This window comes from Pongo pygmaeus, chromosome 4, assembly GCF_028885625.2.
Source record: "Pongo pygmaeus isolate AG05252 chromosome 4, NHGRI_mPonPyg2-v2.0_pri, whole genome shotgun sequence".
NCBI lineage: Eukaryota > Metazoa > Chordata > Mammalia > Primates > Hominidae > Pongo > Pongo pygmaeus.
Window position 1 is genome coordinate 62,777,149 of NC_072377.2, and position 13,877 is coordinate 62,791,025.

Below are 13,877 nucleotides of genomic sequence, written 5' to 3' on the forward strand. Positions count from 1 at the left end.
ACCAGTTCCAGGATGCACTTGGAAGGAAAATCTGAGCATAAGAATCTTTTTATTGGTGCAGTTGACCACAGCTCTCAGCCCCTATCTGGTGCGAGCCCACTGTCTGTGAACAAAACCAGCTTTCACTCCACAGGGCAATAGCGCTCCCCCATGATGGATAAAGGGCCTAACACAGATTTTATGGCAGTTCTTCCTAACTAACTTTTAAAATATGCCATAGATCAGCTTTTGGCTATTTCAATTGACCTGTAAACAAAGTCGTTAAGAGGAAGAACAGATTCCTGTGTGTGGTGGATGAACCTTTGGAAATGCCTTGATTCTAAGGAAACGGGGGAAGAAACAGTTGTATAATTGGAAGCATCAATATTCACAGTTCAGCCGTTACTGATGGGAACCATGTATCATCCAACACAGATAAGCATCATGTTGTGTTCTGATCCTGAAAGGTGAAGGGGATAGCAATAAAAATAGTGATTACGGATCATGTAGCATGTGCCAGTCTCTACGCTAAATCCCTTACACATATCATTTCTTTAGTCTTCACGACAACCCTATGAGGTACCTAGGATTATCATCCCCATTTTAGAAGGAATAAACTGAAGCTTGAAGAGGAAACTGACCAAGGCTATATAGAGCCACCACGGTAGTGTCGGGATTTAGAACCCAAGACCAAGCCCTGAGCCCAATCTCTGCCCAACAATGAGCTAAAAGAAAGGGCACAGGGTACCTGGCTGGCTCCTAGTAAAAGTGGCAGCCAACAAGGACTGTCCCTGTGAAGTCTTTGTATTCCCTGTTGGGAAACAACATCTGAAGTTATCCAAATGCCATCTCAGAGTGAAAATCAGGCTGAATATTGGAATCAAGAGAAGAAAATAAAATAAAAATCTAGAGAACCATAGCAGGTCCTTCCATGTTATTAATATTAATATCAGGATATCTTACTCTCAAAATGGAGAAAACAAAATGACTAGTTAATGCCTGAATTGAGAAAGAAAGACATTTACAAGTAAAGAGGCAAATCTGCTATTATCTAAAATATGAAAATAATATGAGGGTGATTTCAGGAGGGGATAGTAGGATAGGCAAGGGGACTATTAAAAAGCAAAAACTAGATCAAGAAGACAGATGCATCCTTTGGATATCAGCCAAGGGAGAACTGCGGCCTGCCAGGTGTCAGCTTTCAGACCCCAAATGGCATTGTCTTCAAACGCCTAGATCTGACCATGACATGCCAAGGTGTGAATAGTAGAAAGTGGAGAAGGGGGCTCCACTTTAGGAAGTGGGGTGAGCCTGGGGTAATTGAGCAAATCTGTTGTCTCTAAAGCAGGCCAAGAGGGGAAGCCAATCCAGATGGACAGGAACCACCAGATTATAGAAGTGAAGGAAGTAAAAGTGGAGAACAGGAAATCAGGTCAAAAGAAAGGCCCTGATGATCAGACCACCGTAAAGAGTATGTCTTGGAGTCGGGACAAATCCACTTGGGAGCTGAGATAATTCACATTGCATGAGTGACCCAGGGCCTGCAAGGCTTTGAAGGGAAGATCTCACAGAGAGTTGGAGAGGAAATGACTCAATGCAGCTGTGACCTGATACAGACTAGGGCCAGAGAACACAGGTCATGAAAGGCTAATTTAAATCAATCCAGTCTGTCATAAAAGCACAAAGAAGAAAAAATGCTTTGCAGTTACTAAGTAATGGTCAGTATTTATTCTTCATTCCGGTGACAGCTTTGTGTCTGGCTTTGTGACAGCTTAGGTATCATGCCGGATTTCCTGCACATTTTCATGAAGACCATCTAGAAGCCCATGCCTGCTTATAACTGGCAAGATGGGATTATGGATTGTCAAGCAGCAGAACACACCCAGTGTCTCCTCTCCTACAGAGCGTCTGCTGCTATGGACATGTGCTGCCCCAGGAAAAGTCCACTGAAGGTGGATGATGCAGATGAAAAGGCTACTTCACTTTTGGAAGCTGCCTAATTCACTTCCAGGAGCAAACTTTTTGATTGGTAGGATATGACTCAGTGTAGGGTGTTTTTTCTTTTTTCTTTTTTTTTTGCCAAGGGAAACAGGCTTTTTGGGGATCTTAGGAGACACAGGTAAGAAATTATTTCAGGTATCTCAAATTAGTAAGGCTTCCTGAGGATATTTTTATTCTACTTTTGCTGACATCAAAGAAGCACTTTATCTCTTTTCAGAGCAAAAATGAAGGGGCAGGAAGGCCCTGTGAGGTGCAGTTCAGGGGAGGAGGGGAACAGAATTTATAAAAGAAATAGGAATCCTAGATGAAAGCAAGGACAACGGAATATTCGGACTTAAAACCTGCTTAATGATGGTTTCCCTTCCTTTAGTTGCCATGTCACCAAGTCCAGGAAAAATAGCGCTGAAGAAACTGCAGAAAAGACAATACTAGTATAACATTTGGTCTTAATGTATCTAAATGCCATCTGAGAGCAGAAACCAGGTGGAATCGTGAAGTCCAAAGAAAAAAACCAAATAAACTTCTAGAGAACCACAGCAAGTTCTTCCATGTTATTAATATTAATATCAGGATATCTTCCCCTTAAGATGGAGAAAAAGATATGTTCAGTTGATGATGCCTGGATGAGAAAGAAAGGCATTCTTTCTGGATTGCTTATTCAGTCCAGATCACAGCTTAGTGCAGAGTACGCAGACTGGGATCCTCAGCATGACTATGTTGGCCCACACAACGTCCTACAAACATTTTCGAATTTTTAGTTTATAATATTTGTAAAATAAGTAGATTTTTGAATTCCCACTTCTCTTATTAAAAAAAAAATGGAAAGATCAAGCAACACCGAGACCTTATTCCCAAACTAAGCTGAATAGCAGCTACTCCCCTCAGAAGAGGTGTGGATTCTCCATTTCCCCTTGGCCTCCATGTTCCTGTAGCATGGCTCCTATCCAAGAAGGACCACGAATGGAGGCAAGTGAATTCATGTGCAGTAAGCATGCATTTGAGGGTGGAGCATGCATTTCATGTGGAGAAAAGGACAAGTGGGAAGCCGGTGTTCTATGGTCCTTTTTGTTTTGGGGATGGATTGGTATTGGTATCTACAAGAACAGAATATAAAATACTATGTGGCCAAGTTTCTTTAATCATATGAAAAATGCCCAAATGTAACACTTAGTCTTGTTGATGGAAAGAGTCAGACTGTGTAAAATATTTGAAGAGATTTACTCTTAGCCAAATATGAGTGACCAAAGGCCTGTGACACAGCCCTCAGGAGATCCTGAGAACATGTGCCCAAAGTGGTCAGGGTACAGCTTAGCTTTATACATATTAGGGAGACATGAGACATCAATCAAATAAATGTAAGATGTACATTGGCTCAGTCCAGAAAGGCAGGACAACTGGAAGCGGGGCCTTTCAGGTCATGGGTAGATTCAAAGATTTTCTGATTGGCAATTGGCTGAAAGAGCTAAGTTACGGTCAAACACTTAGGAATGTCTGGGTTCAGATAAGGGGTTGTGGAGACCGAGGTTTTTTCATGCAGGTGAAGCCAGCAGGTAGCGGGCTTCAGAGAGAATAGATTGTAAATGTTTCTTATCAGACTTTAAGTCTGTTCTATCGGTATTTCCAAAAGGGAAGAGGGTAGAATGAGGCATGTCCGACTCCCCTTCCTATAATGGCCTGAACTAGTTTTTCAGTTTAGCTTTGGGATGCCCTTGCTGAAAGAAGGGGTCCTTTCAGATGGTTGGGGGGCCTAGAATTTTATTTTTGGTGAACAGTCTTCAGAATTTTATTTTTGGCTTGCAGTCTTTAGGAATTAAAAAGGAATACAATTCAGAAGATTGCAGGGCAGGAAGGGAGGTTCTGTCCCTCTTTGTTTTACTGAGGATGAGATATGGTGGAATGCATTTATGTGACAAAAGGAAGAATTTTAACTAACAATTAGAATAAAATTGCTGAGAATATAATAAAATAAAACTGTTTTCTGGTTAGTTGTTTTGTTACCACTTTGGAGAGAAAACTCAGAGGTCTGGCTCCTAGAATTTGTTTCTGTTTCTGTCTCTGGTAGGATGGGGTGAAAGAGACTGGAACAGGTTTTTAAATGATGTTATCACTTCTGGGGACTTTTTCTAAATTTTATTTCTTCTATTTTTTAGCAGGAGGGCTATCTCTATGAAAGAAATAGAAGCATTTTGACTTCTTCAGATCATTTTCCTCTGAAACTGGGTTCTTTGAAGCAGGGCACCCAAAGATGCCATAATATAAGAATTTGCCAAAGGAAAGCCTTGCTCAAAGCATTCAGGGCAAGCCCTCCTTCTTTTCACATCCAGTTACAAATGGGATCTGGGTCAAACTAGTAGAGTATCATAAATAGACTTTAGGACTAAACTTAAAGAGGAAGAATTCTTTTGTTGATATCCCTGGTTGAGATTAATGATATTTTCAGTTCCAACCAGAAAGGAAAAAAAGGGTTTCAGGTTAGATAAAAGGCTAATTGGAAATATTGTATAGAACATAGAAAAAATGCAAAATAATTTAGGAATATTTACCCAAGGGCAAGATTGCCATAAAAAGCAGAGTGAATGGGGAGAGATATGAGGCAGTTTCATTTATTTTATGAAATTCATATATTCATTTATGGAAATAAGAGATTAGAGTATGAGTCACATAAGAACATGTTGCTCCCTGTTTGAAAGCTTTTGATGACTTTCCATTAGCTGTTGAACAAAGTCTAAACTTCTTGGTATAGACTTTAAGGCCCTCTATTATCTGGCTCCGACCTACTTCCCCAGCCTGATATTTTAGTATCCTTTCTCCTCCCCTGCTCGTGAACCTTATGCTCCAGTCTTCGGAACTAATTGCTACTCCTAGAGAGCCTGTCACTCAGAATTGCTGACACTGCTTACTCCACCGGAAATGTCCTTCCCACCTTCTCTATCTTTCGACATTTGATCCATCTTTGAAAGCCCATCTTAGATGCTCACCAGTTTCCCCAGGAGGAATGAATCTGATGCATCTCTAAAGTCCCATAGCTTATATCGCTATTGTAGTTCTTTTCTCTTTTTGTTTTATATTATTTATGTATGTGGTTGTCTCCTTCACTACACTCTCTGTATCATCTTCACATTTTATTTCTAACAGTGTCTAGAACATGAATTTCCGACTGTAGTTGTTTACTCATTGACTATTGTACTTCCCATATTTATTTTTAAACTGAAGATTGATTGGGTTATGTTAACATTTCAACATGTTATAGATTTAATTTCTAGCTTAACATAGCTAAACCAAATTTATTAGTTTCTCTCAAGTGCTCTGTTTATATAAATGTTCTCAATATTTTGAAAAATCACTTAATTTTCTAATTTGAGAATTACATTTGACTCAACCATTTAATTCACTTATTTATTTATTTATTTATTTATTGAAACAGAGTCTCACTCTGCGCCCAGGCTGGAGTGCAGTGGCACAATCTCAGCTCACGGCAACCTCTGCCTCCCAGGCTCAACCAGTTCTTGTGCCTCAGCCTCCCGAGTAGCTAGGATTACAGGTGTGTGCCACCATGCCTGGCTAATTTTTTGTATTTTTAGTACAGACGGGATTTCGCCATGTTGGCCAGCCTGGTCTCGAACTCCTGGCCTCAAGTAATCTGCCCACCTCAGCCTCCCAAACTGCTGAGATTGTAGGCATGAGCCACCGTGCGCGGCCTCATTTAATTCACTTTTGAAAAACAAAGTATAGTATGACATCACATTCTACTGAATATTCTTTGGGATATTTCTTATAACCTTTGCTACTTTCTGCCCCTATTTGCTTTGCTTTAGTTCAGGCACTAGTCCCTTCATAGTTAGCTAATTTCCAGAGTACTTTGGTGAATAACTCTTCCAACCCCAAACCTTTCTAGAGACCATGGTCATAAAACTCTTAAGTCATGAATATTAAAATCTCCTGGGCTCCAAATTTGCTGCCACATAAAAACTAAAATTCTCTGCCTTGTGCTGGTCCTGCAGTAACTATGGAAACATAGTGATTAAGAATACAACTCTAGAATCTGGCAAAGCTAGATTTGTTCCCACACTTCCTAGGTTTGTAAGTGGGGTGTTTCAGAGCTTCCCAAGTCTGTTTCTTCCTCTGTAAATGGAAGATAATAATTGTATTTACCTCATAAAGTTGTCTTGGAATTGACCTGAGATGATGCCTCTAAAGTGTTTAGCAGTATGCATGGTAAGAGCAAAAGTTGAACAAAATATTAGCAACACTCATTGCATTTTCTGTGACTCTCCAGGATGCCTGCTCAGCTCTGGTCAGTGGAGCCTATTTACTGTGAAGCAGGGTCAAGAATGGTAGCACAACATTCCTGGCAGGTATCCTAATGGGTACTGAGCAAACCCCATGTATTGGGTAGGAATCTATTGTTAGCACAAGAAAAGGAAGGTTGGGATGGCTAAAGTGAGGTAGACAATTGGTGGAAGATACTGAAGCAAATACCTAGTGTTTGACTTGAGTGGTTTGAGTTCTGTAAACCAGGCAGAAGCTCATTCTATTGTGTCAGGTGTGGCAACATTCTCTACGGAAGCTAAATTGTTTTTTGGGATTCATTGATTTGGGCAGTGTCTAGATGTGAAGAAACAAGACAGGAGATGTCTCTTACCTATCTAGATGTAGTGCTTTTTTACTCCTGGGGTTTGGAGGTATGGGATGTTCTGTGTGCTCCTATGATGCACACTGACTTGATGCCCACTGGAGTTGTGTGGAGGAGCTGAGCACATCCCCGGAATGGGCTGGGAGACGATATGAAGGCTTCGCGTAAGTGACCCTGACTTCTGAAGCAGGCTCTTCTGCATAATCAGTGATGCTTATTGGCAGAAACTAGATACCTGTAACTAGATATCTGTGGGCCATTAGATGTCAGGAAAGGTTATTAGCATATTCTGAAGCACCTGTTCTGGCCATTTCTTACTGGGTTGAAAGTCATTGCCCTGTCCAACAAGGCTACTTTGTATACCTTGCGATTTGTTTCAGTTTAGAGCACAGGCATTTGTTTATGTAGTTAGAATTTTAAACACTGATGGAATAGTTTCTAATTTGTGCCTGAGAGTTTACACATAATCTGCGAGCATATAAAAATTTGCGATTCTATGTGGATGATGGTTTAAACATCAGCAGGGAAAAGTAATATGCTTTTATTGTATATTTTAGAATGCTGATTGAATTGGCTTCTCACTGTATTTGTCAAGGCTAGAACAGACAATGGCACTGCAGAATCTTATGTGCACAGAAGAAATCTACAGACATTCAGTGAGGGGAGGATTTAGTTCCATCAGATGGGCTTCCTGACATAATCGCAAAGGTAGCATGGAATAGAGAAAAGAACATTGGAGTGGTTCCAGGGCTCTAGGTGGTTTCAGATTTTTTACTGATCACTCAGGTGGCTTTGGGCAAGCCACTTAGCTTCGATAGACTTCTGTTTCCTCATCTGTAAAATGAAGTGAGGAGACTTCTTGTTAAGTTTGGCAGATTAAACACTTGGGTTTATCTACATGTTCTCTCCAAACACCACTAAACTTTGCAGTAAGGAAATAAAAAGACATTAAAAACAATGATAAAGAAAGCAGGACAATAACCATAACAGCAATAACATTTTTAAAGCAAGAGAGAGGTGAACCAGTGGTAACTCAGCTGCCCTGAGGAAACAGAGCCTCCGCGGAAGTTGGGGAGGCCCAGAAGCAAAAATGGTCTTACTAGACCAGAAAGTCCCAGAAAGACTCAGTAATGGAAACCTAGGAACTTCTAAAAGTGGGGACAAATTAGGGTCAGAAACAGGGAAATAGGCTGAAGATACGGATAAAAAAGCAAATTCATCAGAGAACTCCTCCCCAACCCTGCCCCATATCTCTGGAGCTTTAGCTGGGAAAGCTGGGCTGACTCACTTCTGGTGAATGTGGTCTGCTCTCCTCCTGTAGGCAAAGCCCAGGCTCTTACACTGTGGCTGGGCAGGGTTCCAAGAGGGCTAGTCAAGGCATGCAAAGACTTTTGAGGCCTAGGCTTGGAACTGACACAGTGTCTCTTCTATGCATTCAGTTGGGCAAAGGAAGTCACAAGTGTAGCTCAGATTCAAGAGCTGGGGAGGGATAGGGTCTACCTCTTGATGGACAGGGCTGCAAAGTCACATTGCAAAGGAATGTGGCTACAGGGAAAGAAAGAGTTGTGGCCAGTTTTGGAAGCAACCTTAAGGCACAATAAGGATGAGATTCCTGAAAAATTCAGTTTTCAAACTTGCACACTAAAAGTAAGGCCATAGGCAAAAAAAGATTGAGGTAGAAAATTCACAACTTATGCAAAGCACTAGTAAAGACAATAATTGATACTCAGGAAATTAACTTGTACTATTGAGGCAGGCTGCTTGTGGCTGGGGCCTGTTACAATTGTTGTGAAGTCAGAGGAATAATTGAGTGAGAATGTTAGTAACACATACACAAGAGCAGAGCTGGTAGGAACTCCCACAATGCAGTAGAAGTGGCCTTCTCAGTCAGTGTGGCTGCCCTGAAGGTGCCACAGAGACAATACCACCTGCCAGGAGTCAAGAGCCCCACAGGTGTGGGGTGTAGCCTCTTTGAGGGTGAAGCCCAGGTTTAAGTACTTGTTTTTAATTTTCAAACCACAGGCAAATGGTTTCTGTTGCCAGAGCAGCAACCATTAAAAACTTTTTCCTTTTCTACTGAAGGTTATACTTCTGCTCCACATCCTGTTTTCTTGAGCAGAGGAAGTATTACATATAAATTAATTCTGCATTATACTGACATAATTTTTCTATTTACCAACTGCGTAGGAGCTAATTTGTATTATAAAACCACATCTGTTGTAAAATAGACTCCACTGAGGAATTAAGTAAAAGTCTACATAGTGCATACAGAGGTCCTCAGCCTCCTTTCCCAACCTGCCTTCAAGAACATACTGGCAGCCAGGCTTTTATCACTTAGGCAAGAGGGTGGATGAGCCTAATTGGAAAGGCATACAGATATCAACTTTAGGGATCTCTCAGTCAAAAGCCCAGCCAAATCATCCTACAGAGCATCCTGTCTCCTTAAGGCACAGAGCTTCCAGTCAGCTTTTTATTGCCTTGCTTTTAAAGGTTAAGGGAAGGCCAAGGATATCAGCTATTTGACAAAAGCTTCTAATTTGAAAGACACAATCAACAGAAACAATGGGAACAAAAGGAAGAGAAAGGAGGTAGGGACAATGTAAGGAATAGAAACAAAGAAAAAGCTAACAAAAGCAAAACTATAAATAATATCCTCTGAGTATAAAAGATGATATTGCATACACAAAAGAAGAAGAGAATGTTATGAAAAAGAAATATTCCGAGAACAAAAAGAGCTCTTAGAGCTTAAAAAGAATATTGCACAAATGAAAATTTTAATAGAATTGTTGGAAGATAAAGTTGAGGAAATATCCCAGAAAGTATACCAAAATGATAGACACACAAAAAAAGGATTTTTTAAAAAAATTCAAGGATGAATCCAACAGGTACAATATCCAACTACTAGAAGTTACAGAAAGGAAAAAAAAAAAAGCAGAGGGAAGTATATTACAAAATAAATGAATTAAGAAAATTGCCCAGGACTGAGAGGCAAACCTATAGCTTGAACTGGTTAACTCACAGATAGGTGAAAGGACGCACATCACACCTTACATCATTGCAAGAGTTTAGAACGCTGGCAAAGAGAGAAGGTCCTAAGAGCTTTAACTGGAAAAAAACTCCCAATAATCACAACCATAAAAATGAAAACCCAAGTGTCATTAGTCTTGTCAATAGCAAAATGGGAAATTCAGAGGGAAAATGATATCCAGACTAGAGTTTTATACCCAGCCAATCTCACAATTAATATGAGGGAATAATAATAAAAGCCTTTTCAGACACATAAAGACTCAACATTTTATCTCCCGCCAACCTCTTCTTAGTTAATATCAGCCCATGTGCTCCAAGAAAACCAGAGGATATATCAAGAAAGAAGAAAACATGAGACCCTGAAAATAAAAACCTCAACTCAGAAGGTATGCCAAAGAAATCTCCAGGGCGACGGGGAGGGAGATGCAGATGCAATAGCTGTGAAACAAGCTTGGAGAGCAGCAAATCCCAGAAGTGGGGCACAGAGGCTCCAGAAAAATGTTACAAAGGGAAGGATGAAGGCTTACAGAATACCTGATTGCTTGAATGCATTGAAAAAATATTTATTCCTAGAAGTCTAGGAATGAATATTCATTAATATTGGATGAAGAAAATAGACTTTTATTGGCTGGGTGCAGTGGCTCATGCCTGTAATCCCAGCACTTTTGGAGGCCGAGGTGGGCGGATCACGAAGTCAGGAGATCAAGACCATCCTGGCTAACACACTGAAACCCCGTCTCTACTAAGAATACAAAAAAAAAAAAAAAAAAAAAAAATTAGCCAGACATGGTGACGGGAGCCTGTAGTCTCAGCTACTTGGGAGGCTGAAGCAGGAGAATGGCGTGAACCCGGGAGGCGGAGCTTGCAGTGAGCAGAGATCCTGCCACTGCACTCCAGCCTGGGTGGCAGAGCCAGATTCCGTCTCAAAAAAAAAAAAAAAAAAAAAAAAATTAGACCCTCATTAAAGCAGAAAAAATCTTTTGGTAATCTTACCATCCAGAGATAATCACTATTCTTATTTTTACATAGTTGAGATGTTTATGTATGTTAAATTTTGTATCTTGCTTTCTCACACATCCATATCGCAAACACTTCCTCTAAATTATATAAAACATAAGCAAGAAATAAGTTGATAAAGAGGAGCTTATGGTACATACCTTTTATAGGTCCTTTCCTTCTATAAGGTAAGATAATTAAATGAATTGGACTAGATACAATATTCTGAAATTGGGTGGATAGTGCCAATTTTAAATTATCCTGTCTACTTATCAAATCATGTTCATTTTTATTGGGTGGGGGCTCAGAATATGTGATCCTTGAAGAAATAAGCATCCATGTCTATGGAGACATGACATCACCTTTGGGAAAATGACTTTGTGACAATTTATCTTACTGTATTTGACAATAACAGTGACATGTTATATATGCAGAGTGCTGCTTATGAACTTTTAAGAGCTTTCCCTTGCTGTATCTCACTCAATTCTGACAATAACTCCATGAAGTAGGTAAATAGACAATTTTTTTGTATCCCAAAACATTAATATTTAATATCATGTAAATGTTACTAACAGTGTCTATCTTAACACCTTGCATTTGTTCAAGATAGTGCTTTCTCAGGTAATATTGCATGAGATTCTTTGTTTAGGAGAATTGGGCTATAGGAAATTCATGGAAATGCTGGAATTCTAATGGAAATTTCATGTCTTGCCTATTTCTCTCCATCCACCCATCCATCCATCCATCCATCCGTCTGTCCATGCATCCATCCATCCATTGACTTGTAGTCTGATGGCTATGAAAGAGGTCATATGGATTATCAGATAAGTCTTTTTGGCCAATTGTGGAATCATGTTTTAGTAATAACATGGGTTTCTCTTCTATTGCTCTGATGGTAGTTCCCTCAACCTTTTCCCTTGGAATAAAATAAAGTCTGGATAGTAGCATTTGCAGGACCCCAGCAAGGTTAGAGGTGGGAAGTGGGAAAGGCTGCTCCATTAAAACAGTGAGGAGGAAGAGCCATCTGATTTTATGCAACTACAAACTGAATCATGAACTGGTCCGGGATCTGCAGAACTTGATGGGCCAGTCAGAATAAAATGTCCTAGTCTTTTTAAACAACAGTTTCTTTGCCTAAAACACAGAAATAGAATTCACACCTATTTCAAAGGCATGTTGTGAAGATCAAAATAAATTTTTGCATCATTTTAAGATGTTTTGGAACCCTTGTGTTAAAGGAGTTGGAAGCTTTCTACCTCTGGTGCATGAAAAAGAATCAAAGTTCAGCCCATGCAGCCATGAAGAAGCTTGAGAAAGACCACCGCTAAGAATGGAAAGGGGGCCTATAACTCTGGTACACTACACTCCTGCAGCCCGAGAGCCAGCTTCTCCAAAAACTACAGGAAGGAAGTGCAAAATCCCTCTCTACACTCTTCTCAAAGCTCTTAGAGAAGTCCTTTTGGCTCTGTTATCCTCATGGGTTCTCTGTGTGTGTGTGCATGTAGGAATAACAGCATGTTTGGCTGGTGGAACACCTCTGTCTTCTGAACCCTGGTTCTTCTTGATTTTCCTTTAATTAGAGTTGATTTAATTATTAAAGTTTCCTATTTTTTTTTAAGAAGGCAAGGAGTTCTCTTGATTTATAATTTGCCTAGAGCTTATTGTTGTCTTGCTATGACCCAAAGAAAAGGGTGTGTGGAAAGAGAGGTCCTATCAGAGAGTTCTGAGGCCACTGATTGACCCTCCTCTTTCTACCCTAACTAAATATGAGAATAAAAGCAGCCAGCAAACATTTATTATCTTTATCAGAAACCTGGACTTTCAGTTTCATAGCACACACGTGAAATGGAGAAAACAAATTAACTGAAGGCACTGTAGACTCTGAGTCACATATACGTATTTTTAATTTTAAACAATTGCTTGTCACAAAACTCAAAGTACTTTTTTTTTTCTTTTCAGTGTAGGAACGTGGGAAATGAGTGCGTAGTGTGCCTGCAGGGCTTGGACCTTGTGCCCTTGGAGCTAGGAACACGGGGCTTTTGGGATTCTCTTTTTATCCCCTAGATGGCAGCAACATTCTTTAGTGCCTAACTGGTTAAAAAAAAAAAAAAAAAATCTATGGAAAAGCTGCAAGTCCTGCCTGTTTAGTCTTGGCTTTCAAATTTACATAGTACCTTTACTGTGCTATTTATGTGACTGCCTGGCTTAGTGAGTCTACTATTTATTAATGAGAATAAATGACTTTCTCCCTTGTATGGAAAAATAATGATTTTGTATATCCAGGTCTGTTGGTATCTCTAGACCAGGGTTTCTCGAATTGGCATGATTGACATTTTGGGCTGCATGATTCTTTGTGGTAGGGAGCTGTGCATTGAAAGATGTTTAGCAGCATCCTTGGCTTTTACCCACCCACTAGATTCCAGTGGTACTTCTCCCCTCCCCACCTCAGTCATGACAACCAAAAATGTCTCCAGATATTGCCAAATATTTCCCGGGGGGCAAAATCAGCCCTGGCTGAGAACCACTGAATTAGGTTGTTTTACTTATCTCCAAAGATTAGCCCCTGTATTACTATCATTTAATTTTGTAGGGATGGTTAAATTAAAGCATATCTACTTACACTTTTTCTTTTTTTTTTGAGATGGAGTCCTGCTCTGTCACTCAGGCTGGAGTGTAGTGGTGCGATCTTGGCTCACTACAACCTCTGCCTCCTGGGTTTAAGCAATTTTCCTGCCTCAGTCTCCCAAGCAGCTGGGATTACAGGTGCCCGCCACCATGCCCGGCTAATTTTTGTATTTTTACTAGAGATGGGGTTTCACCATGTTCACCAGGCTGATCTTGAACTCCTGACCTCAAGTGATGTGCCCACCTTGGCCTCTCTACTTATAATTTAAATATATTCTACTTTTTTATTTGTTTGCTTGGGGGATACTTTTTCTGGAGGAGAAAGAAATGAAACTGAAAAGACAAAGATAACATGTAAAGACGTTGCACATCTTACCTCCAAATGAGAAGATTGAGGTTTTCAAATTATAGCTTCCTATTAATAATAGCCACACATATATACTTTTGTTACTTTTTATTCCTTTTGATTTTAACTAGCCTGGCTGAATATGAATGATTGGAAGGAGAAAAGCAAAAGGGGGTTATACTTGAAAATTGTTTTAGTCGATGAAAAAGGCTCAAAGAATTATAGAAGGATTGTGGAGGTCACTCGGTCCAACTTGTGAGCCTTAAATCT

General features: G+C 40.1%; 1 long non-coding RNA gene across 1 annotated transcript in view; it reads left to right on the forward strand.

The window, feature by feature from the left end:
• Positions 1–13,877, forward strand: part of LOC134739586 (uncharacterized) — a 141,245-nt gene that overhangs the window by 87,550 nt on the left and 39,818 nt on the right. The window contains exons 2-3 of the long non-coding RNA XR_010126386.1: positions 7,171–7,321; positions 9,889–10,026. This is a non-coding gene — a long non-coding RNA (uncharacterized LOC134739586). The remainder of the gene's footprint in view (positions 1–7,170; positions 7,322–9,888; positions 10,027–13,877) is intronic.